General features: G+C 37.2%; 2 long non-coding RNA genes across 2 annotated transcripts; both read right to left on the bottom strand.

Moving 5' to 3' along the window:
• Positions 1 to 1,325: 1,325 nt before the first annotated feature.
• LOC128291651 (uncharacterized) lies at positions 1,326 to 2,434 on the bottom strand. Its single transcript, XR_008281461.1, has 2 exons — positions 2,347 to 2,434; positions 1,326 to 1,621 (listed from the first exon to the last, which is right to left on the bottom strand). It is a non-coding gene; the product is annotated as an uncharacterized LOC128291651 (long non-coding RNA).
• A 13,794-nt stretch (positions 2,435 to 16,228) lies between these two features.
• LOC128291552 (uncharacterized) lies at positions 16,229 to 24,608 on the bottom strand. The gene is made up of 3 exons (XR_008281394.1): positions 24,537 to 24,608; positions 17,342 to 17,427; positions 16,229 to 16,524 (listed from the first exon to the last, which is right to left on the bottom strand). It is a non-coding gene; the product is annotated as an uncharacterized LOC128291552 (long non-coding RNA).
• Positions 24,609 to 25,044: the final 436 nt, after the last annotated feature.

Below are 25,044 nucleotides of genomic sequence, written 5' to 3'. Positions count from 1 at the left end.
TACATCAGCATCAACTTGTTCAACTTCCATCTTTGGAATCTAACCATATAGTAGGAAATCAATTAGCTCTTATTCTATGAACAAATTACTACAATGTTCCCTCATTACATAAATAATATGATAAGTTATTTTAATAGTGACAATTTACAAATTATTTTAATAATGACAATTTACCTGTTTTGCAAGCCATCTTGGGAACTTTTCAACCAACCATTTGTCCTCTGTGCGTTTACTAATTTGAATGCCACCATAAATAGCTCGCTCAGACTCCAAAAATTCCCTATAATATATTTAGTATTTTGCGTAAAATGTTGTCAAAATGTATACAAATTAAGAAATATTACTTTATTTGTCTATTGGTTAAGAAAAAGAATCGAATGAAAAGATTTTCATCAAGAAACTCACTGACGGTATGGTGATAACTTATCGCTATGCAATAAAACATAGCAGTTTGCTTGTGCAAGAGATTGCATGTCCAATATCTTCGTGTTAATGGTGCCAATTGGACGTCCTCCAGAAGAAAAAATGTACCGTTTTTGAATATTCCCATCATTCCTCGGAGGACGGGAAAATATAATCTCCACACCAGAAAAATAACGAGAGCAAAATGTAAGACATTCTGAAACTATGTACCCTTCAGCAATGGAACCTTCGTGTAACACCCCTAACTCGTGACCGACGCCGGTGTCGGACACGAGGGGTTAACGAGACAAATCCTCTTAAAGTACCGACCAATTTGGCATTTCTGGACAGGCTGGAAAACTGCGTCACCGTCGCCTTAAAAATCATATCTCGAGTTCCAAAACTCGGAAACTGGTTTCGTAAATTTTCCCTGAATTTAGACTCATATATCCATCCATGGATTTATTTTTAGAATTTTTGGTTGGGCCGATTGGTACAGTTTATTAGTTAAAGTCACCCATGTTACAGGGATCGACTGCTCTGACCTCCGCGCGTTACAACTTGAATATCTTTCTGTACAGGGCTTTAATACTGGTGCCGTTTGTTTCTAATGAAACTAGACTCAAAATGGAATCTGTACATATAAGGCATGACTCCTAATTCTTTCTGGATAATTTATGGTAAATTTTCAAAGTCACGACAGGGGACCCAGAAATCGTTCTGGCCCTGTCTCACGAGAACTTTAATATCTCCCAGTATACTGCTCATATGGTCGTTTCGTTTCGTCCATATAAAAATAGATTCATCAAGGATCAGTTCCATAATTTACTCACTATTTAATTCTACTTATACTATTTTTAGTGATTTTTCAATCTCATCTCACTGCTGCTGTCCGCAACAGTTACTGCAGTAGACTATGCCAATTTCATGAATTTTTCCTTGGCCTTAATCATCCATCATACATGACACAAATTATGGCCACCTTAACAAAATTTGAGTTTCTAAGACTCGTGGCTATAGGTTCTAGCATCCCACTCGACGACCACATAGGCCATTTTCACATGGCTTAAAGTTTACAATCCCACAAATCGACAAAATATAATAGCCTATACATGCCAAATGTTCTTCAACAACAAAAAAAAGTAATACCACAAGATTTCAGCCGGTGTGATGACTTCAACGACGGTTCCGAGCACACAACAGTACGAGTCCCAGTGACCTAAAATGGGTGACAAGAAAACACTGAGTGAGTTTACAACTCAGTAAGTCATAAGCATTCGTCAATCCACTGATAAAATTACTACTACATGTACAACAAATGAAACTAGGTACTCGTCCATATCGAATCCATACCATAATACCTCGAACCTTTCGGTCCAATCTCGTACCAATTCATACATCCACATTTCATATTCTACACAACAAGATAATCGAAGCATTTTTTTACACATTAACTCATTTTCCAGCACAACCATACAATTTCAATCATCACATAGATTTAAGGCTTACCAATTCAACCCCAAGCATGGACGTATTTTCTATTCATCATGAGCTCGAGGTACTTACCCGATCCGCTGTCCGTGATCAACTCGATAATATCGCACACTCAGTGCCAATAGTGATGCAAAAGCATATAATAAGTCCGCACACTTAGTGCTATATAATCAGCTCGCACACATAGTGCTATATAATCAAATTCGCACACTTAGTGCTGTACAAATTTTAAATCCGCACACTTAGTGCCAATCTTGTCACCGTGTCCATTTATACCCGCACACTTAGTGCCAAGACCAATACGTTATGCATTTTACTACCTTTATACATTCAACAATGGCATCATTCCATACACATACATTTCCACTTACACATCAATTCATTAAACACAATTGCATATATATATTATGATCATTTAAATCAATGCCAAATATATGCTTTATGACTTACCTTATATTGGATGAAACGATTTCCAATCGACTACTCGATTATCTTTCCTTTGCCTTTGCTTGATTCTCCACCTCTAGCTTCTTGGGCTAAATTTAACAAATAAATTGGTTTTATCATTTGAGCATCGGAAGAGGAATTCAAGATGCCTAGCCAATATATAAATATCTACTCATTAGGCATCAAAGTCGCATATGTACAAAATCATGAATCGAACTCAACACCTTAGTTAGTATTCCTCTTAGCAATTTTCTAAGCCAAGAATAGGCATCAATATGCTTGCCTCTAACCGAATGCATGCACACCAATTTCCCTCATGTGGCCGAATATGCATGCCCATGTTGAGGCCGATTATGCACTTAATACCACACAAAACAGCATGCATTTTACTAACTAACGATTACATATTGTAGCTCAATACACATCTCTCATGTACTACATAACCGAAAACATCATCCCAAGCAAATATATACCTTGAAATAGTATATATGTCATACCAATTCATCATGTGCAAACACATATTCAAAGCTCAAATCTTACCTACCATGCAACATGCATGAATCATACTTGTGGATATACCATGACCGAATACATCACAACACCATCATTTTGGTCATGATTAAGCAAAGAACTTAATGTCTCACTCAAAAATACTAAAAAGAAAGTCCAAGAGCCATCAATCCCCATCACATACACCATTAACAAGCTTCATATTTAACATGCAATGGCATTAACACAAAATCCACCTTGGCTAAATACCATTTCCATGGCATAACAAGGATTTGAACCATGGCTAACATGCACATCAAGTTAGCAACCAAAACAAGCATGAATCTCATGACACAACCTCAAACATACCTTAATCTTGATGCAAGTATAGCCAAATCTCCTTCTAGTTCTCTTCTAAACCAAGCATGAAGCAAAAATCCTCCCTTTTCCTTAGTATTTTCGGCCAAAGAAGAGAAAATGGATGAACAAAATTTTTCTTTTCTCTTCCACAATGCACGGCAAGGGGGGTTTCACTCACACACACACATTTTTTTTCTTTCTTTATTACCCATACTCATTTGTTTATTGTTTCTCCCTAGTGCACCAACAAAACATGTTTCATGACATGTTTAGCCCATGATTCCTTGTCATGGCGGCCACTTCATGTTAGGGGAAATTTGACATGCAAATCCCTTATTTTTGCATGCATTATCAACTAGTCATCCCACATTTCCCCATCATACTTTCAATGTTTACTACTAGGCCCTTTCTAGTGAAATTCACATTTATAACTCTAAATCGAAACATCAAAAATGTCACACATGAATTAACACATATTATAGGCATCAAAATAAATTATAAATTATTTTATGCCTCGCTTTGTGGTCCCAAACCACATCCCGACTAGGGTAAATTTTGGGATGTCACAACTCTCCCCACTTAAGAAATTTTCGTCCCGAAAATCTTACCGTAAATAGGCTCGGGTATCGCTCTTTCATAGAGTCCTCAAGTTCCCAAGTGGCTTCTTCAATTCGTGTTTATGCCATAACACCTTCACTAACGGGATTTTCTTATTGCGTAACTCTTTTACTTCACGCATCATAATGCGAACCGGTTCCTCTTCATAGCTCAAATTAGGTGAATCTCAATCTCGGATGGAGCAATTACGTGCGATGGATCGACCTATATCGTCAAGCATCGAGACATGAAAACGCTAGAATCCTTTCGAGCTCGGGGCAAAATTAATCGATATGCGACTGGCCCAACTCGTTCGGATACTTCATATGGCCCGATAAACCTCGGACTCAATTTGCCCTTACGACCAAATCTAAGCACCTTCTTCCAAGGTGAAACTTTGAGAAAGACCTTGTCTCCAACCTGATATTCAATATCTTTTCTTTTCAAATCCGCATACGACTTTTGGCGATCCGGCGCAGACTTTCAAACTTTCACGAATTACTCGAACTTTTGCTCGGCATCCTTAACCAAATCAACCTCAAGAATTTACCTTCACTAAGTTCACCAGAATAATGGGGTACGGCATTTACGACCGTATAAAGCCTCGTAAGGCGCCATCTTAATGCTTGATTGAAAGCTATTGTTGTAGGCGAATTCAATCAAAGGTAAATACCGTTCCCATGAACCACTAAACTCAAGGATGCAACATCTCAACATATCCTCGAGTATTTGAATTATCCGTTCGGATTGACCATCGGTTTGGGGATGAAAAGCGGTGCTAAAATGCAGCTTGGTACCCAAAGCATCTTGCAATTTCTTCCAAAATCGCGACGTAAATCTTGGGTCTCTATCCGACACGATAGAAATAGGCACCCCGTGTAATCTCACAATCTGAGAAACGTACAATTCCGCTAATTTGTCCATTGAAAAATCCGTACGTACGGGGATAAAGTGAGCCGACTTAGTTAGTCTATCGACAACGACCCAAATCGCATCCTTCTTACTCACGACAATGGCGGTCCGGATACAAAGTCCATTGTGACTCGATCCCATTTCCATTCGGGTATCATGATCGGTGAAGTAATCCCGATGGCACTTGATGTTCCGCTTTCACTTGTTGACATATCGACACCTTGAAACAAATTCGAAATGTCTCGTTTCATACCGGCCACCAAAATTGGCGTTTGTGTCATTGTACATTTTAGTACTACCCGGGTGGATTGACGTTCGACTACAATGGGCTTCATTTAGAATTATCGAAATAAGTTCAATTCTTTGGAACACACAGACGACTTCTAAACCTTAAACAATCGTCATCATCAATTTGAAACTCGATTCCTTGCTCGAACACACTCAGCCCGTTTGCAAGCAACTCCTCATCAACTTTACGAGCTTCCCGAATTTGATGAGCCAACAATGGTTTGGCCTTCAATTCGCTACTAACACATTGTCGGGTAGAATAGACAAGTGTACATTCATCGTCAGAAGCAAACAAAGTGATTTCCGACTTAAGGCATCCGCAACCACATTGGCCTTTCCCGGTGATAATCAATAACGAGTTCATAATCTTTTAACAACTCGAGCCATCGTCTTTGTCGCAGATTTAAGTCTCTTTGAGTCATCAAATATTTGAGACTTTTGTGATCCAAACACATGGCACTTCTCACCAAATAAGTAATGTCGCCATATCTTTAAAGGCGAATACGATGGCGACCAATTCGAGATCATGGGTCGGATAATTTTTCTCATGTGGCTTTAATTGTCTCGACGATAGGCCACAACTCGCCCTTCTTGCATCAATACGCAACCCAACCCAAGTAGGGATGCGTCACTATAAATGACAAACTCTTTGCCCGATTCGGGTTGCACTAGAATTGGGGCTTCACCAAATAAGCTTTCAGTTGATCGAAACTTTTCGACATTTCTCCGTCCATTCAAACTTAACATCCTTTTGGAGTAGCTTTGTCATTGGCGTGGCTATTGTCGAGAAACCTTTTACAAATCGTCGGTAATAACCGCAAGCCCCAAAAGCTCCTAACTTCGGTAACATTCCTTGGTGGTTTCCAATCGACTATGGCGAAATTTTGTTCGGGTCCACCTCGACACCGATCACGGACACCACGTGCCCCAAAAAGCTAACCTCTTTCAACCAAAATTCACATTTATTGAACTTTGCGTGATAATCGCTTATCTCGTAAGATTTGCAACACTAGCCTCGGTGTTCAAGATGCTTTCCATCTCTCGAATAGACCGAAATGTCATCGATAAATACAACTACGAACCGATCCAAGTATGGCCTGAAAATTCTATTCATTAAATCCATAAACACCGTAGGGCATTAGTGAGCCCAAACGGCATCACCAAGAATTCGTAGTGACCATACCTCGTTCTAAAAGCGGTTTTGGTATGTCCGATTCTCGGACCCTCAACCGATAGTACCCGACCTCAAATCTATCTTTGAAAACACCGAGGCTCCCTTTAATTGATCAAACAAATCGTCAATTCGTGGCAATGGATATTTATTCTTTATCGTCACTTTATTGAGTTGACGATAGTCGATGCACAACCTCATGGTTCCGTCCTTCTTCTTCACAAACAATACAAAAGCGCCCCATGGAGAAAAACTCGGTCGAGCGAAACCTCTATCCGCCGGTTCTTGCAATTGAACCTTCAATTCCTTTAATTCCGTTAATGCCATACGATCACGGGCTATTGAAATCGGCGTAGTACCGGTACAACCGATGCGAATTCCACTTCTCGAACCGGTGGCAATCCCAGAACTCCTCGGAAAAACATCCAATACTCACAAACCACTGGTACCGATTCGAGTTTCCTTTCCGTCTCTTTACTTCCAAACACATACGCAAGGTATGTTTCACACCCTTTTCACGCACCTCGAGCGGTCATAGAAGATATTATCATTGGCGCTCCTTTTAAATCGAGAGACTCGACTCGGACTACCTCATTATTTGTACTCCTCAAATCAATGGTTTTCCTTTTGCGATCCACCACTTTGCATCATGTACGGTCACCAATCCATACCAAGAATAACATCAATTCATTAAATGGTAAAAGCATCGATCGGTAGGAAAGCAGGATTCTCGAATTATTAGGGGCATCTCTTGCACACTTTATCAACGAGTACGTATTGACCCAAAGGGTTTGACACTCGAATTACGAACTCAAGAGACTCAACAGTAGAGTCTTCTTGGATGCTAAAGTTTCACATACATATGAATGAGTAGAGCCGGGTCAATCAATGCAATCACACTAGTATCAAAGAGAGTAAAAGTACCAGTGATAACGTCAGGGGAGGATGCCTCCTCTCGTGCGCGGATGGCATATGCTCTAGCAGGAGCTCGGGTCTCGGATCGAACAGCCGTATCAGTGGCTCCCCTCTGATTACCGCCCCTACCTCCTCGAAACCCTGGGGTCTACCTCTAGTGTCGCCCCACTAGATCTCGCACCTTGCATCTTATTCTTCTCATCTAGCTCCGTGCAATCCCTAATGAAGTGGTCCTTGAACCGCATCCATAACAGCCCTATTAATGGACTTACCCCAACATTCACCTAGGTGTCGTCTTCCACATTGGGGGCATTCAGGTCTCTCTTGACGATTATTGCCCACACTAGCTACTCAAGTAGCTCGAGAGTCCGTCGATGGTCGGGTTCTAATGGAAATTCCCAATCGTCCTCGACTTCTGGTGTCCTCCCCGAACCTCTTTATAGCCGAGAACGGAGCTTTACTCGTCGATCTTTTACGGTAATCTCTTGCTTCAAATTCAGCCTTCTTCTTCTCCTTCCCAAGTTCTTCCGCCTTGCGTGCTCGTTCGACTAGTGTCACGAACTCCTTTATCTCCAAAATTCCCACTAGTAACTTTAACTCTTCATTCAATCCTTCTTCAAATCTTTTGCACATCGCAACCTCATCAGCCACACACTCCGAGCATACCGACTAAGTCTTACAAACTCATGTTCAGATTCAGATACGGTCATCCGCCTTGCTTGAGTTCCAAGAATTCCTTACGCTTCGATCGATGAACCGTTGACTAATGTATTTCTTCGAAATTGGATTGGAAGAAATCCCAAGTAACTCGTTCATTTGGGACTATGGAAATTAAAGTCCTCCACCAATAGTAAGTCGAGTCTCATAACAAGGATATAGCACACTTAAGACATTCGTCGGTGTGCATGACAGATTCATCTAACACTCTAATGGTGTTATCGAGCGAAACTCGGCCTTTTCGGCATCATCAAGAACTATGGCCTTGAACTCCTCGGCCCCACGCTTCCTAATCAAGTCCACAGGTGGTTTACTCAGCCTCACAGATCGAAGAATCGGAGGCATTATGGGCTCTTGGGGTGGAGTGTTTAAATTGGAATGGTTGGACAGCCGGGTTGGTTCGGGCATATTGCGCGACCCACTCATTCATCATAGTGAAGAAGGCTTGTTTCGCCCTTCATTTTGATTATTCGCGGATGATCGAGGCTCAACAGCGGTGTCCCTTGCGCAGAGCAGCCGCTACACTTTCAACGTCATCCGCCAAGGGTCTCTCTACCGGGTTCCATCGCTAATTAAAACAAAAATTTCAACCGTCAAAGTCATCACATTATTAAGCACTATCAATTTGGCATGTATAGCTAGACTCACACGCGCTATGGTAGTCCTAGAACCGACTAAACCATAGCTCTGATACCAATAAAATTGTAACACCCTAACTCGTGACCGACGCCGTTGTCGGACACGAGGGGTTAACGAGACAAATCCTCTTAAAGTACCGACCAATTTGGCATTTCTGGACAGGCTGGAAAACTGCGTCACCGTCGCCTTAAAATCATATCTCGAGTTCCAAAACTCGGAAACTGGTTTCGTAAATTTTCCCTGAATTTAGACTCATATATCCATCCATGGATTTATTTTTAGAATTTTTGGTTGGGCCGATTGGTACAGTTTATTAGTTAAAGTCACCCATGTTACAGGGATCGACTGCTCTGACCTCCGCGCGTTACAACTTGAATATCTTTCTGTACAGGGCTTTAATACTGGTGCCGTTTGTTTCTAATGAAACTAGACTCAAAATGGAATCTGTACATATAAGGCATGACTCCTAATTCTTTCTGGATAATTTATGGTAAATTTTCAAAGTCACGACAGGGGACCCAGAAATCGTTCTGGCCCTGTCTCACGAGAACTTTAATATCTCCCAGTATACTGCTCATATGGTCGTTTCGTTTCGTCCATATAAAATAGATTCATCAAGGATCAGTTCCATAATTTACTCACTATTTAATTCTACTTATACTATTTTTAGTGATTTTTCAATCTCATCTCACTGCTGCTGTCCGCAACAGTTACTGCAGTAGACTATGCCAATTTCATGAATTTTTCCTTGGCCTTAATCATCCATCATACATGACACAAATTATGGCCACCTTAACAAAATTTGAGTTTCTAAGACTCGTGGCTATAGGTTCTAGCATCCCACTCGACGACCACATAGGCCATTTTCACATGGCTTAAAGTTTACAATCCCACAAATCGACAAAATATAATAGCCTATACATGCCAAATGTTCTTCAACAACAAAAAAAGTAATACCACAAGATTTCAGCCGTGTGATGACTTCAACGACGGTTCCGAGCACACAACAAGACGAGTCCCAATGACCTAAAATGGGTGACAAGAAAACACTGAGTGAGTTTACAACTCAGTAAGTCATAAGCATTCGTCAATCCACGATAAAATTACTACTACATGTACAACAAATGAAACTAGGTACTCGTCCATATCGAATCCATACCATAATACCTCGAACCTTTCGGTCCAATCTCGCACCAATTCATACATCCACATTTCATATTCTACACAACAAGATAATCAAGCATTTTTTTACACATTAACTCATTTTCCAGCACAACCATACAATTTCAATCATCACATAGATTTAAGGCTTACCAATTCAACCCCAAGCATGGACGTATTTTCTATTCATCATGAGCTCGAGGTACTTACCCGATCCGCTGTCCGTGATCAACTCGATAATATCGCACACTCAGTGCCAATAGTGATGCAAAAGCATATAATAAGTCCGCACACTTAGTGCTATATAATCAGCTCGCACACATAGTGCTATATAATCAAATTCGCACACTTAGTGCTGTACAAATTTTAAATCCGCACACTTAGTGCCAATCTTGTCACCGTGTCCATTTATACCCGCACACTTAGTGCCAAGACCAATACGTTATGCATTTTACTACCTTTATACATTCAACAATGGCATCATTCCATACACATACATTTCCACTTACACATCAATTCATTAAACACAATTGCATATATATATTATGATCATTTAAATCAATGCCAAATATATGCTTTATGACTTACCTTATATTGATGAAACGATTTCCAATCGACTACTCGATTATCTTTCCTTTGCCTTTGCTTGATTCTCCACCTCTAGCTTCTTGGGCTAAATTTAACAAATAAATTGGTTTTATCATTTGAGCATCGGAAGAGGAATTCAAGATGCCTAGCCAATATATAAATATCTACTCATTAGGCATCAAAGTCGCATATGTACAAAATCATGAATCGAACTCAACACCTTAGTTAGTATTCCTCTTAGCGAATTTTCTAAGCCAAGAATAGGCATCAATATGCTTGCCTCTAACCGAATGCATGCACACCAATTTCCCTCATGTGGCGAATATGCATGCCCATGTTGAGGCCGATTATGCACTTAATACCACACAAAACAGCATGCATTTTACTAACTAACGCATTACATATTGTAGCTCAATACACATCTCTCATGTACTACATAACCGAAAACATCATCCCAAGCAAATATATACCTTGAAATAGTATATATGTCATACCAATTCATCATGTGCAAACACATATTCAAAGCTCAAATCTTACCTACCATGCAACATGCATGAATCATACTTGTGGATATACCATGACCGAATACATCACAACACCATCATTTTGGTCATGATTAAGCAAAGAACTTAATGTCTCACTCAAAAATACTAAAAAGAAAGTCCAAGAGCCATCAATCCCCCATCACATACACCATTAACAAGCTTCATATTTAACATGCAATGGCATTAACACAAAATCCACCTTGGCTAAATACCATTTCCATGGCATAACAAGGATTTGAACCATGGCTAACATGCACATCAAGTTAGCAACCAAAACAAGCATGAATCTCATGACACAACCTCAAACATACCTTAATCTTGATGCAAGTATAGCCAAATCTCCTTCTAGTTCTCTTCTAAACCAAGCATGAAGCAAAAATCCTCCCTTTTCCTTAGTATTTTCGGCCAAAGAAGAGAAAATGGATGAACAAAATTTTCTTTTCTCTTCCACAATGCACGGCAAGGGGGGTTTCACTCACACACACACATTTTTTTCTTTCTTTATTACCCATACTCATTTGTTTATTGTTTCTCCTAGTGCACCAACAAAACATGTTTCATGACATGTTTAGCCCATGATTCCTTGTCATGGCCGGCCACTTCATGTTAGGGGGGGGAAATTTGACATGCAAATCCCTTATTTTTGCATGCATTATCAACTAGTCATCCCACATTTCCCCATCATACTTTCAATGTTTACTACTAGGCCCTTTCTAGTGAAATTCACATTTATAACTCTAAATCGAAACATCAAAAATGTCACACATGAATTAACACATATTATAGGCATCAAAATAAATTATAAATTATTTTTATGCCTCAGTTTTGTGGTCCCGAAACCACATCCCGACTAGGGTAAATTTTGGGATGTCACACTTCGGGATAAGCTCTATTTCGCACCGAAGCTTTCAATCCCATAAGATACCTACATCACATACATTTATTTTTACATACTTATTATATTCTAAATTAAAATAATAAAAATAAAATATTGTGAAATATTATTGATATATTTCATATACCTTTCGATCGGGTACATCCACCTGTATTGAACAGGTCCACCAAGCTTAGCCTCCATCGGCAAATGAATAATCAAATGAATCATGATTGTGAAGAAACTTGGAGGAAATATTTTCTCCATTTCACAAAGTGTTAACATGACTTGTATTTGAAGTTGATCAACTTCTTGTGGATCAAGACTTTTTGCACATAATCTCTTGAAGAAATCTGATAGATTTGTAATAACACTTAGCACCTTCTTTTCTACAACTCCTCTTAAACATATAGGAAGCAAATCTTGCATGAGAATGTGACAATCATGACTTTTAAGGTTGCTCAACTTGTGCTCTTTCAAATTTACGCATCGAGATATGTTTGATGCATAACCATCGGGTACCTTCAAGTTCTTCACAATGGAAAGAAAAATATCTCTTTCCCTTGATGCAAGAGTGTAACACGCTTGCGGTAGGTACTCTTTCCCGTTTCTCATTTTTGGATGAAGATAACTTCGGATGCCCGTATCTTGTAGGTCCTTGTGTGCCTTGATTTTATCTTTACCATCGCGTGAGAGATTAAGAAGGGTGCCAATGACATTGTCACATACATTCTTCTCGATGTGCATGACATCCAAGTTATGTCGAAGTAGATTGTAACGCCAATAAGGCAAGTCGAAAAAGATGCTCCTTTTCTTCCATAAAGTCTCGTCTTGATTTATGAGATTTGCTTCATCTCCCTCTACCACCAATTCTTCAAAGTTATTAAACAAATCACACCCCTCGTCTACATCAAGTTCTACTAACCCTTCATCTAGTTCTTCTCTATCCCTCTTTCGGGCTTTTCCATAAATGAAATTGACACCTTCAACTTCTCTTAAGATATCTTCCCCGGACCGTGGTATAGGAGCTACACCATACTCTATAGTGCCATCAAATTCACGACTCTGTTTTTGAAATGGGTGTTCAGCTGATAACCACCGACGATAACCCATATAACAGAACTTCCTACCATATCGTAGACATAGAGATTTAGTTTTTTCAGCACATACTGGGCAAGCAACCCAACCTTTTGTACTCCACCCTGAAAGATTAGCGTAAGCTGGGAAATCATTGATTGTCCAAAGAAGACAAGCCCGTAAAGTAAAAGATTCAGAAGCTGATGAATCAAAAGCATCAACTCCTATCCACAATTGCTTCAACTCTTTAATTAAAGGCTGCATGTAGACATCAATGTCGTTGCCAGGTCCTTTTTCACCAGGGATAACCATTGAGAGTATCATTGATGATTGTTTCATGCATGCCCAAGGTTCCAAATTATAAGGAATAAGAAGTATGGGCCATGTACTGTGACTTGTACTCATTGTTCGGAATGGATTGAATCCATCGCTAGCCAAACCTAGCCTAACATTGCGAGGATCAGATGCAAAATCAGGAAACCTCTTATCAAACGCATCCCAGGCAGAACCATCGGCTGGATGTCTCAAGATACCATCTTTGGTTCATCCTTCTTTATGCCATCTCATGGATTGTGATGTCTTGGAGGATTGAAATAATCTTTTAAGTCTAGGAATCAAAGGAAAGTACCGTAATACCTTGGCAAGCGTAGGACGGCGACAACTACCATCAACTTGTTCATCTGCATCCAACTCACTAGAAGATTGCCACCTTAAGCTTTTACAGACATCACAACTGATCTTTTTACTAGCATCGCCCTAATATAACATACAATCATTCGGGCATGCATCAATCTTCACATACCCAAGATTTAGTGCAGAAATCTTTTTCTTCACTTCATAGTATGTAGTCGAGATTGTGTTTCCATCTGGAAATGCGTCATTTAAAAACTCTAATAAGCATGTCAAAGATTTTGTTGACCATCTAAAAAGTGCTTTGAAGTGGTAAAGCCGAAGTAGGAATGAGACACATGAGAACTTGACACAACCGGGATAGAGCGAAATATCACAATCATCTTAAAGAGTAGCTGCTTTCTCTGTAGTCCTTTGGGCCTCATTAACATCATACTCCTGACCATTATTCTAAAACTCGCTTGAAACTCCATCAAAACTCTCATTAAGAGTTGGGATGTTGATGCCTAGAGCATCCGTTATGAGATCTCTTAAATCAGCTTCATTGTCTTGTGACAACGTACAAATTGACGGAGAAGTTCTCACCATTTGGTCGGTTTGCACCGATGTTCTTTCAATGGATTCTCTATGAAAAATCCAATGCTTGTTGTAACACCCCGTACCCGAGACCGTTTCCGGAGTCGAACACGAGGTGTTAACGGACTTAATTCATTAATTAAACAGCTCATACAATTCATTTTAAAATTTCCAGACAAGCTGGCTAACTGCATCACAGTCGCTTTAAAAATCATATCTCGAGTTACGAAACTCGAAATCCAATTCCGTAAATTTTTCCTGAAACTAGACTCATATATATATCTACTAATTTTTTTCTAGAATTTTTGGTTGGTCCAATTAGTACAGTTTATTAGTTAAAGTCTCCCCTGTTTCAGGGTTCAACTGCTCTGACCTCTGTGTATTACGAATCAGATATCTCCCTATACAGACCTTCAATGACTATGCCGTTTGTCTCTAATAAAACTAGACTCAATAAGGAATCTGTACATATAAAGCATGACTTCTAATTATCTTTGTAAAATTTATGGTGAATTTCCAAATTCAGAACAGGGGATCCAGAAATCGCTCTGGCCCTGTTTCACAAAAATTTAAACATCTCATAAAATATAGCTCATATACCTGTTTTGCTTATTCCATATGAAAATAGACTCATCAAACTTCGATTCCATAACTTATTCATTATTTAATTCCACTTCAACTATTTTTAGTGATTTTTTAAACTCACGTCACTGCTGCTGTCTGAATCTATTTTATGGTAAATTTTACCTATTTCATGGTTTCCATGGATTAGCTAGCAATTTGACATACATAATACCAAATATGATCATGATTAGCCATTCCAATGGCTAATCATTACCAAGCATTTCTATTTCCATACCACTCAATAACCATATCATAAGACCATACATATAAAATGATTATAATGCTATACATGCCATACTCAAAATATACAAGCCATTATGCCAAGATGGTATACGGATAGTGTGAGCGTGCCTCCGACCGCTTCCGATTTCGAGCTGGCTTGTCAACACTACAAGGAATGAAAAGGAGGAGTAAGCATAAATGCTTAGTAAGCTCACATGCAAATAGCAAGTAACATAACCATATAAGCAAACATAAAACATCATTTGCATAATCATCACCAAGACATTCATATCACCTTTTCATTTATCATCTTACCATATTGTTGTTATATCGAGTTTTCAACCCGAGGGTTAAGTACATACCTGTTCAAAGTATCCATTTCACAACACTTACCAATACGTCCCTTTCATCTTGAGTATTCCTCCATTTGAGTAGAACTTTACCCGTTGAACACATCGGAATATAATTCGGATACATGGAAAGTTTGCACATAAGTGCCACATATGTAGCCAAGCTACCATGTAACCCGCCCATAAGTGAACTCGGACTCAACTCAACGAGCTCGGGCATTCGCATCCATAAGTGAACTCGGACTCAACTCAACGAGTTCGGACGCTCGCATCCATAAGTGAACTCGGACTCAACTCAACGAGTTCGGATGCTCAACCATCCTAGTGACATGTCACTTGTATCCTAATCTATTCCTAAGGTTCAAACGGGCCTTTTTCCTCGATCTCACATCTTTTCCGTCTTCCACGGAATATCGAAATCGATACTTCGGTGATAGTTCATACTCATCAAGTAATTCACATAATTACATATTATCAAACAATTATCACAAGTATAATATTTCATATGTAACACCCCGTACCCGAGACCGTTGCCGGAGTCGAACACAAGGTGTTAACGGACTTAATTCATTAATTAAACAGCTCATACAATTCATTTTAAAATTTCCAGACAAGCTGGCTAACTGCATCACAGTCGCTTTAAAAATAATATCTCGAGTTACGAAACTCGAAATCCAATTCCATAAATTTTTCCTGAAACTAGACTCATATATATATCTACTAATTTTTTCTAGAATTTTGGTTGGGCCAATTAGTACAGTTTATTAGTTAAAGTCTCCCCTGTTTCAGGATTCAACTACTCTGACCTCAGTGTATTACGAATCAGATATCTCCCTGTACAGAGCTTCAATGACTATGCCGTTTATCTCTAATAAAACTAGACTCAATAAGGAATCTGTACATATAAAGCATGACTTCTAATTATCTTTGTAAAATTTATGGTGAATTTCCAAATTCAGAACAGGGGATCCAGAAATCGCTCTGGCCCTGTTTCACAAAAATTTAAACATCTCATAAAATATAGCTCATATACCTGTTTCGCTTATTCCATATGAAAATAGACTCATCAAGCTTCGATTCCATAACTTATTCATTATTTAATTCCATTTCTACTATTTTTAGTGATTTTTTAAACTCACGTCACTGCTGCTGTCTGAATCTATTTTATGGTAAATTTTACCTATTTCATGGTTTCCATGGATTAGCTAGCAATTTGACATACATAATACCAAATATGATCATGATTAGCCATTCCAATGGCTAATCATTACCAAGCATTTCTATTTCCATACCACTCAATAACCATATCATAAGACCATACATATAAAATGATTATAATGCTATACATGCCATACTCAAAATATACAAGCCATTATGCCAAGATGGTATACGGATAGTGTGAGCGTGCCTCCTACCGTTTCCGATTTCCGAGCTGGCTTGTCAACACTACAAGGAATGAAAAGGAGGGAGTAAGCATAAATGCTTAGTAAGCTCACATGCAAATAGCAAGTAACATAACCATATAAGCAAACATAAAACATCATTTGCATAATCATCACCAAGACATTCATATCACCTTTTCATTTATCATCTTACCATATTGTTGTTATATCGAGTTTTCAACCCGAGGGTTAAGTACATACCTGTTCAAATTATCCATTTCACAACACTTACCAATACGTCCCTTTCATCTTGAGTATTCCTCCATTTGAGTAGAACTTTACCCGTTGAACACATCGAATATAATTCGGATACATGGAAAGTTTGCACATAAGTGCCACATATGTAGCCAAGCTACCATGTAACCCGCCCATAAGTGAACTCGGACTCAACTCAATGAGCTCGGGCGTTCAGATCCATAAGTGAACTCGGACTCAACTCAACGAGTTCGGATGCCTAGTTACATCTCACGAACTCGGACTCAACTCAACGAGTTCGAATGCCTAGTTACATCTCACGAACTCGGACTCAACTCAACGAGTTCGGATGCCCAAATATCCCAGTGACATGTCACTTGTATCCTAATCCATTCCTGAGGTTCAACGGGACCTTTTTCCCAATCATGTGTCTCAACCATCTTCTACGGAATGCCGATACCGATACTCGGTAGTATTTCACATTTTCCAAGTATATCACATAATTTGACATATTATCAAACAATTATCACAAGTATAATATTTCATAATAATTATCATATCATTTAAAAAAACATTAAAACATTTAAAATAATAACTATGTTACCAACATTTACATATGAACTTACCTCGTATGCGAAAATGGCTATTTTTACCATTTCATCCACAACTTGGTATTTTCCCCATTTTAGCCCGAATTTCAGTTTTCCTTGCTCTATCATTTAAAATATAGTCTAATTAGGACTCACATTATTCAAATTGACCCAAAATCATATTTTGGAAAAATTACAATTTTGCCCCTAAACTTTTGCATATTTACACTTTTGCCCCAAAGCTCGTAAATTAAAATTCAGCCTATTTTCTTATGTTTTATGACATGCTGATCATTTTTCCCTTCTATGGCAACATCAAATTCTCACTCTAACATGTACTTATGACTATTAGGTATTTTTACCGATTAAGCCCTTTTGCTCGTTTTCACTTAAAACCGAGTAGCACAAGTTGTCTAACATAATTTAAAACCTCACATTCTATCATAAAACACCAAAATACACAAATTTCACCTATGGGTATTTTTCCAAATATAAACCCTAGGTTAAATTATTGCTAGCATAAGCTAAATCGAGCTACCGGACTCCAAAACGTAAAAATCATGAAAACGAGGCTAGAACGGACTTACAATCGAGCTTGGAAGCTTGAAAACCCTAGCCATGGTTTCTCCTTGCTATATTCGGCCATGGGGTTGAAGATGAGCAAAATTGGCTTTTAATTTTGTATTTTAATTCATTTTACCCTAAATGACCAAAATGCCCTTACTACTAAACTTTCCAAAATTCCATCCATGTCCAATTTTTGTCCATAGACTTAGAAATTGGTAAAATTACTCTTTAAGGACCTCTAATTAATAATCTCATTCAATTTTATGCAAAATACTTCTAGAACACAAGTTTTGCAATTTATTCAATTTAGTCCCAAATTTCAAATTAGGCACTTTATGCATAAAATTTCTTCACTAAACTTTCACACAATATGCAATCATATCATAGACCTTAAAATAATCATAAAATAATTATTTCTATCTCGGATTTTGTGGTCACGAAACCACTATTCCGACTAGGCCCAAAATCGGATATTATAACTCTCCCCTTCGTGGATTTTCGTCCCCGAAAATCTTACCGTAAAAGTGGTCTTCACTTTTAATCTCATATTTGGTGTCAAGAACTTGCACTTAGACTGTACCTCCAATACATCTCTTCAATTTCTCATATGATCTAAAAGCTTACAGCCTCAACTCTCAACCGTTCTTAAATTTTCAACCCTTCTCAATTTCCCATGATATCATGACATAAAACCCGGATCTCAACTTGATTTAATGGAGACCAAATTCCAAGAAATCCAACAATCAAAGAGACTGAAATTCCATGAATCGATGAGTAGGAATTCATTCAATACAGATGTGATTTATAGATCTCGCCAAACATTTAACAATAGGATACATCACATTTTCCTCTTTCCGCCATAGAAATAATTACGATATGGCCTCAAGAATAATCCTTCTCATTTCCATCCCAATATCAACATTGACAAGGATAATTTTGATAGATCCCAATGCTCGGCTTTAACCCCTTTAACAACTCCGATTTTATGTAACATCGGATGCTCTAAACTATCACATTACCTCACTGTCTTGAAACACATCACAATTCATACAACAATACATTACTTGAAAGTCGAAGTCTTTGCTCAATGTAGACTAGTCTAGTTCGGACGCTTGGTTACCAATATTCTCATCTATCCGAACTCACAACATGTAATAAACTTTTCAGCTTTCACAAGATGGAAACCTTATCATTCGTAGTGACTTAAACTAATATTCAACTCTTTCTATTAAATATAGACTTCTCGTTCAAACTATTTACTCTTTGATCTGTACAAAATGAAATTCTATTATCAAACTTGGGAAAAATAATCCTGACATAATTGTCACATGAAATCTTTCAAATAAATAATTTACCATACCGACTAAAACTCGCGCTTTTATCACCTATGCCTTTACTTGATGTCAAATCCTTACATAGAAATTAGAAAAATCCCAATACTAAAATCACCACATTACCAAGATCAAATTAGAAGTATAGTCATATTTGACATGATTATCACGAGTGAAGAACGTGATTGAACATGAGTCATAATTGACAAATTATGGAACAAAGATAACAAGAAAACCGAATAAAGAAATCCAAGATAGAGAAACCCGAATAAAGAAATCCGAATAAAGAGATCCGGGATAAAGAAACCCAAGATACGATACTATGCCGAGAATCGAAAACCAAATTCATAGAGAAAATACAGAATACCCTCGATAATTCTTCAAAGAAAGAAAGTCCAAAAGAAAACATCATTTAATCCCAATGAAATCAAATATAACAAGATCAATATATCTTCCCATACATATATATCGATGAAGCATCAAGTAGAAGAAACAGAATCATAATATCATATGAATTCTCTCATCAATTCTTATCGATTTAAATGAAATAGAATACCCGATAAAATAGAGCAATATAAATTATAAACCAATCGACTACCAATGCTTTCATCCAACACCGAATTAGAAGACATTCCCATATAACAAGAATTTCTTCGAAGATCAATAGCCATAGAAATATTTCGAGAACGGGTGAACACATAGAACATCTCAAAAGAGATCGCTAAATCTGTCCGGTCATAATCACACACTCACTAATTCACATTTGAAATATCATTTCCCAACTAGTTCTCGTCACAAATTTCATATTAAATCATTCACTAAAGAATGTCATTCTGAATAAATTTCGATTTACACTTTTCTCGACCTTGTACTTGAGTAATTCGATTTACCAAAGAGAATTCCTTCTCTAACTGACACAAGGCATAATTCCAATAATCTTTATATCAATCCGATACTTTCTCGCTCGACTTTACTTATCAGCTCATTTTCAATCTCGGATCATACTTATAATTATTCTATCACTGAACTCTTTGGGTTCTCAACCAAAACTTATTCAATACAAATCTCATGAAATTCCATTATAAGTACCACTTTGGTAAGGGGAGGGTTGTAGGACCTCGACTCGACTTTCTTATACATACACATATGACACAACTTCCATCATCATAGTAACATCATCAAAATCATGTCATTCATTCATGTTGGCTTACACCAATTTTCCTATTGTCCCATTTAGACAATATACTTATGCATACATTCTATGTTTTCTAGATAGCTTTACTTATCCATTCATTTAATTAAATTAATTCATGCTCATGACATTATATAAGGCCAAACAAACATAGATATTTGCATCACAATCACAACTTTCATTTCGTGCATCATCATGTACATATCATTACAATCATATAATTCAGTCCAACAATTTAACATAGATAAGTTCATTTCATTATAATCCTTTACCTCATAAAAATTATATACCATTAACATTCATCAACATTCGACATCCAATCAAGACAAGGACATTTTCATTCGTATCATAATATTATGACCTTTATTCATACCTCTACTACTTTCTATTTATTCCGTTCATCTTATCAAGTAAGCCACATACACTACATCATATGAGCATTAAGCAAATATGAATATTTATCACAACATGAACTTTCATCTCACATATTATCACATATGTATCATAAACCTTTATTCATACTTTTCTGAACCGAGACTTATCATAATCATAATTTTACTCAAATACCTTTACTTAACATTGAACATGGTTGGCGCAGCTCGGTTGGAGAGTACCCTGTCTAAATAAGATGGTACTTATACGCCGGGAAGACATCACACTATCACGCATCGCTGGCATGTATAGCTAAACTTTTACACATGCTAGGTTAGTCCGAGAACCGACTAAACCTGCTCTGATACCACTAAATGTAACACCCTGCACTCGAGACCGTTGTCGAGTCGAACACAAGGTGTTAACGGACTTAATTCATTAATTAAACAGCTCATACAATTCATTTTAAAATTTCCAGACAAGCTGGCTAACTGCATCACAGTCGCTTTAAAATAATATCTCGAGTTACGAAACTCAAATCCAATTCCGTAAATTTTTCCTGAAGCTAGACTCATATATATATCTACTAATTTTTTCTAGAATTTTGGTTGGGCCAATTAGTACAGTTTATTAGTTAAAGTCTCCCTGTTTCAGGATTCAACTACTCTGACCTCAGTGTATTACGAATCAGATATCTCCCTGTACAGAGCTTCAATGACTATGCCGTTTATCTCTAATAAAACTAGACTCAATAAGGAATCTGTACATATAAAGCATGACTTCTAATTATCTTCGTAAAATTTATGGTGAATTTCCAAAGTCAGAACAGGGGATCCAGAAATCGCTCAGGCCCTGTTTCACAAAAATTTAAACATCTCATAAAATATAGCTCATATACCTGTTTCGCTTATTCCATATGAAAATAGACTCATCAAGCTTCGATTCCATAGCTTATTCATTATTTAATTCCATTTCTACTATTTTTAGTGATTTTTAAACTCACGTCACTGCTGCTGTCTGAATCTATTTTATGGTAAATTTTACCTATTTCATGGTTTCCATGGATTAGCTAGCAATTTGACATACATAATACCAAATATGATCATGATTAGCCATTCCAATGGCTAATCATTACCAAGCATTTCTATTTCCATACCACTCAATAACCATATCATAAGACCATACATATAAAATGATTATAATGCTATACATGCCATACTCAAAATATACAAGCCATTATGCCAAGATGGTATACGGATAGTGTGAGCGTGCCTCCTACCGCTTCCGATTTCGAGCTGGCTTGTCAACACTACAAGGAATGAAAAGGAGGAGTAAGCATAAATGCTTAGTAAGCTCACATGCAAATAGCAAGTAACATAACCATATAAGCAAACATAAAACATCATTTGCATAATCATCACCAAGACATTCATATCACCTTTTCATTTATCATCTTACCATATTGTTGTTATATCGAGTTTTCAACCCGAGGGTTAAGTACATACCTGTTCAAATTATCCATTTCACAACACTTACCAATACGTCCCTTTCATCTTGAGTATTCCTCCATTTGAGTAGAACTTTACCCGCTTGAACACATCGAATATAATTCGGATACATGGAAAGTTTGCACATAAGTGCCACATATGTAGCCAAGCTACCATGTAACCCGCCCATAAGTGAACTCGGACTCAACTCAACGAGCTCGGCGTTCAGATCCATAAGTGAACTCGGACTCAACTCAACGAGTTCGGATGCCTAGTTACATCTCACGAACTCGGACTCAACTCAACGAGTTCGAATGCCTAGTTACATCTCACGAACTCGGACTCAACTCAACGAGTTCGGATGCCCAAATATCCCAGTGACATGTCACTTGTATCCTAATCCATTCCTGAGGTTCAACGGGACCTTTTTCCCAATCATGTGTCTCAACCATCTTCTACGGAATGCCGATACGATACTCGGTAGTATTTCACATTTTCCAAGTATATCACATAATTTGACATATTATCAAACAATTATCACAAGTATAATATTTCATAATAATTATCATATCATTTAAAAAAACATTAAAACATTTAAAATAATAACTATGTTACCAACATTTACATATGAACTTACCTCGTATGCGAAAATGGCTATTTTTACCATTTCGTCCACAACTTGGTATTTTCCCCATTTTAGCCCGAATTTCAGTTTTCCTTGCTCTATCATTTAAAATATAGTCTAATTAGGACTCACATTATTCAAATTGACCCAAAATCATATTTTGGAAAAATTACAATTTTGCCCCTAAACTTTTGCATATTTACACTTTTGCCCCAAAGCTCGTAAATTAAAATTCAGCCTATTTTCTTATGTTTTATGACATGCTGATCATTTTTCCTTCTATGGCAACATCAAATTCTCACTCTAACATGTACTTATGACTATTAGGTATTTTTACCGATTAAGCCCTTTTGCTCGTTTTCACTTAAAACCGAGTAGCACAAGTTGTCTAACATAATTTAAAACCTCACATTCTATCATAAAACTCCAAAATACACAAATTTCACCTATTGGTATTTTTCCAAATATAAACCCTAGGTTAAATTATTGCTAGCATAAGCTAAATCGAGCTAAGGACTCCAAAACGTAAAAATCATTAAAAACGAGGCTAGAACGGACTTACAATCGAGCTTGGAAGCTTGAAAACCCTAGCCATGGTTTATCCTTGCTATATTCGGCCATGGGGTTGAAGATGAGCAAAATTGGCTTTTAATTTTGTATTTTAATTCATTTTACCCTAAATGACCAAAATGCCCTTACTACTAAACTTTCCAAAATTCCATCCATGTCCAATTTTTGTCCATAGACTTAGAAATTGGTAAAATTACTCTTTAAGGACCTCTAATTAATAATCTAATTCAATTTTATGCAAAATACTTCTAGAACACAAGTTTTGCAATTTATTCAATTTAGTCCCAAATTTCAAATTAGGCACTTTATGCATAAAATTTCTTCACGAAACTTTCACACAATATGCAATCATATCATAGACCTTAAAATAATCATAAAATAATTATTTCTATCTCGGATTTTGTGGTCACGAAACCACTATTCCGACTAGGCCCAAAATCAGGATATTACATCATAATAATTATCATATCATTTAAAAAAAATTAAAACATTTAAAATAATAACTTTGTGACCAACATTTACATATGAACTTACCTCGTATGCGAAAATGGCTATTTTTACCATTTCGTCCACAACTTGGTATTTTCCCCATTTTAGCCCGAATTTTAGTTTTCCTTGCTCTATCATTTAAAATATAGTCTAATTAGGACTCACATTATTCAAATTGACCCAAAATCATATTTTGGAAAAATTACAATTTTGCCCTAAACTTTTGCATATTTACACTTTTTCCCCAAAGCTCGTAAATTAAAATTCAGCCTATTTTCTTATGTTTTATGACATGCTGATCATTTTTCCTTCTATGGCAACATCAAATTCTCACTCTAACATGTACTTATGACTATTAGGTATTTTTACCGATTAAGCCCTTTTGCTCGTTTTCACTTAAAACCGAGTAGCACAAGTTGTCTAACATAATTTAAAACCTCGCATTCTATCATAAAACACTAAAATACACAAATTTCACCTATGGGTATTTTTCCAAATATAAACCCTAGGTTAAATTATTGCTAGCATAAGCTAAATCGAGCTACTTAGGGACTCTAAAACGTAAAAATCATTAAAAACGAGGCTAGAACGGACTTACAATCGAGCTTGGAAGCTTGAAAAACCCTAGCCATGGTTTCTCCTTGCTATATTCGGCCATGGGGTTGAAGATGAGCAAAATTGGCTTTTAATTTTGTATTTTAATTCATTTTACCCCTAAACGACCAAAATGCCTTTAGTACTAAACTTTCCAAAAATTCCTTCCATGTCCTAATTTTTGTCCATAGACTTAGAAATTGGTAAAATTACTCTTTAAGGACCTCTAATTAATAATCTAATTCAATTTTATGCAAAATACTTCTAGAACACAAGTTTTGCAATTTATTCAATTTAGTCCCAAATTTCAAATTAAGCACTTTATGCATAAAATTTCTTCACGAAATTTTCACACAATCATGAAATCATATCATAGACCTTAAAATAATCATAGCTAAACTTTTACACATGCTATCACAGATCAGTGGCATGTATAGCTAAACTTTTACACATGCTAGGTTAGTCCGAGAACCGACTAAACCTACTCTGATACCACTAAATGTAACACCCCG

This window comes from Gossypium arboreum, chromosome 4 (genome assembly GCF_025698485.1).
Source record: "Gossypium arboreum isolate Shixiya-1 chromosome 4, ASM2569848v2, whole genome shotgun sequence".
Taxonomy (NCBI): domain Eukaryota; kingdom Viridiplantae; phylum Streptophyta; class Magnoliopsida; order Malvales; family Malvaceae; genus Gossypium; species Gossypium arboreum.
Note: the sequence above shows the minus strand (reverse complement) of the source record. Positions and strands in the feature narration are given on the sequence as shown.